Here is a 3470-nt window from a genome sequence, read left to right as displayed (position 1 = left end):
AGGTCGCCATTATTGTTCTTACAGGAGTGCGCCCCGGTCTTTAAACCTTCCGTCTCTCGCCTAACTCTCTGGTAAAATTTTCGGGCATTCCTCCTGCCGGCCAGCATTTCAAGCTCTTCGCACTCACGTATTTCGGCCTCTCTCTTCTTGTTGCGGCAAATACGTCTCGCTTCCCTCTTCAGATCCCTATAGCGGTCCCACATAGCGCGCGTTGCGCCCGATCGCAGCGTGGCCCTGTAGGCGGCATCTTTTTTCTCTGCAGCTTCCTGACACTCCTCATCGTACCAGTTGTTCTTTCGGGCTCGCTGAAATCCGACTACTTCTTCGGCGGCGGTACTTAATGAGCGGGAAATGTGGTTCCACTGCTCGCATATGTCGGTTTGTTGAAGAGTGCTCTCTGAGAGCAGGTGTGAGAGTCGAGTAGCGAAAGCGCTGGCTGTCTGTTGTGATTGCAGCTTTTCGACGTTAAGCTTTCCTTGCATATTTGGGCGCACATTTTTTGCTGCACAGAGCGGGTGCGTATCTTGGCTGCAACAAGATAGTGGTCCGAGTCGGTGTTTGGGCCTCGGAGTGTGCGTACGTCTAAAACACTGGAAGCGTACCTTCCGTCTATCACAACATGATCGATTTGGTTTCTCGTTTTTCGATCCGGAGACAGCCACGTAGCTTGATGGATCTTTTTATGCTTGAACCTAGTACTGCATAGTTTATTTTATCGTCATCTTTAATTTTATCTTAGTTTCTGTTTCATCTTTTTCTTATAATTATTTCAACTGTATCTTTATGTGCATCTTTATCTTTGTTTTAGTCTTTATTTCTACCTTCTATATCTTTATTTATATCTTTATCATTTTTCGTCTTCATAATTGTTTCACCTTCACCATATCTCATCTTTATATTCATTGTCACCTTCACCTTCATCGTCACCTTCATCTTCATCTTTATTTACATCACCTTCTTCTTCTCGTTACTCTCAATCTTAATTTTTGTGTTTTTTATATATATCAGCCTTTTTCTCCCTCGTTATCCTTGTACTTATTATTATATTTGTATATGTCCTTGTCTTTGCCTCTCTCCGCCCCCAGTGGCCTTCGACGCAGCTGTTGCCGTTTTTTATCCAGGCGTTGGTCATATGCATACCACCTTCACCATGGCGTTAAATATTAAACGCAAACATCTCCGAACTCGATTAAGAAGTTTCACTTCAAAAATTTCAAATTAATATCATTTTATGCTGGCGAATGATCTACGCATCGTTAATTCTTGTCAGCTTCACAACCATCGTGTCACTGATGTAACTCAGAAATATGTATGTATGTAAAATGAAGTTGATTTATAATTATTTTCGCTCAATAAAAATACGAAAAGGATTAAGTTATTCTTACTACGGTCATTTAGTAGTGTCTGCAAAGTGCTTCGCATCGCTGTCCGTCTATCCATTCAACAGATTTGCGTACCTGTGTCATAGTTGTTTATTATTTACAATAATTCTATAAAGGCTTACACATAAAATTTTGTACAACCAATCTGATCTGATTTATTACATATAAATGCATACCCAGTCGGAAAAGTAGTAATGCATTACATGCGTGATAAATAATATAGTGTATTTCTTATGAATTCTCGATAATATTACTGCTAACTATGTAATCAGCATTCTAATGTATTCGAAAAGTCCAAAAATTTTATATTAAAACACATTAATTTCTCGATAGTAGATAATGCACAATTGAATGCCCCACTTTCCTTAGGACATCGCTCTCGGGAAAAAATGCATTTTCGAATGTGAGAAGGATTGTTTTACTGATTATTTTTTCGATTACTATACATTACATTTTCCCACTGGGGATGTACATACATACATATGTAAGTACGAAGGCAATACTTGGCAGCACAACGCAATTCCTTTAGAAATCCTCTCATGCATGGAACGCATAAATTTTACACAGAATATTTATTGTCTCGTGTATAAAAATAGAAACGTCAAAGTTAATAGCAGAGCAACACCAAGGCGGATGCTCCTTTTACCTTCACTACTGACTGCGTCGGTCTACGCTGCTCTACTATGGCGCACGCAACAAACATAACAATGGATGCAGCATTCAGCTACAGAGGATTTAAACCAGGCTAAGTCAAGCGTTTGGCAGTCGTAACATCCCGGCTGCATACCTGCAGCAGTGGCATCATTGAAGGGCGGTGGTCCAATCAACGAGCCGATGTAAAAAAAAAACGCACACACGCGCAGCCAAACAATGGATTGACAGTAGGATGATTGTAGATCGACGCAAGTTGGCAGCTACAAGTGCGTGCGAATATATGGAGTCCATGGGTATAAATATGTCCGTGTGAGTCTTTGTGTGGTTCGTGTGTGTAGCTGTAGTGCGAAAAGGGCAACCTAGGCGTATTTAGTATGCTACTATATTTATATGAATATGTATGTATGTACATTCATACCCAGTAAACATTTTTGTTAAATCTCAATTTGAGATACATTTGAGAATCAGTCGCTTTCTCGAATCTCAAACGTTAGTTCTCAAATGCATCTCAAATATCCGCCGATTGCGTTCTCAAACTAAAATGCATATTTTTAAATAGAATTTTCCTTTATTTTCAAATTGAGAAATATTGAGTTCTCAACCTTTTCTCAAACGTGAGAGGAACGGAACAAAATGAAATTCGGTTACTATCATTGAAATATTTGTATAGTGTTGCCAATGATGCATGTAAAAGAAACACACAGTTTTTATAGAAAAGAAATGTTTATCTATGCGGTTTAACAGTTTATTTAATAGTTTTTTTTAGTTAGTTTAACAAAGAAAAACACGGTTGATGTAAAAACGAGTTGCATACAGCTTGTTTTGCAATTAGTTACATTTATACAGTTTTCAGAGTACAGAGTTTCAGAGTTCAGTAAACAGAGTTTTAAGTATAACTAAGGTGTATATCGTGAACTGAAATTCAAAAAGACGTAACATACATCATCGTTCAAATTCAAAATGTCATAACTAATAAAAAATTAAAAATTCACTTTTTGATTTATATGATGGATTTCATCGAATTACGACTCCCCACTAGAGGTATACGCCGCCGAGCCACGCCGCCGCCGCCGCCGTTTTTTGTCATTCCTCACGCGCCGCCGCCGAGTTACGAAAATATCGGCGCGGCGGCGGCGGCGGCGGCGTTCGGCGCCTAAGGAATTTTGTACAAAATTTTCATGATGTATGTACATTGAATACATCGTTTGAAGGAACTAAATATTACTTGTATAAAAACACAATTTTACGAAATGAAAATTACATTTTTAAATTAGTTTTTTTTTGCATAATTTGGGCCACTGGACAAGAGTATGATCTCCTTTATTTTTTCCAAAATAGCATAACTTAGAAAAAACATAGGTAACATATTTTTTGACGACAGCGTTTATTACAGTTAAATTAGGGTCGAATACTGGTAATCTAACGATTTTTTTC

Source organism: Rhagoletis zephyria, unplaced genomic scaffold (genome assembly GCF_001687245.7).
Source record: "Rhagoletis zephyria isolate East Lansing unplaced genomic scaffold, Rhagoletis_zephyria_1.1 Rzeph_scaffold_00011, whole genome shotgun sequence".
In the NCBI taxonomy this organism is placed as follows: domain Eukaryota; kingdom Metazoa; phylum Arthropoda; class Insecta; order Diptera; family Tephritidae; genus Rhagoletis; species Rhagoletis zephyria.
This window is presented reverse-complemented; position numbering follows the sequence as displayed.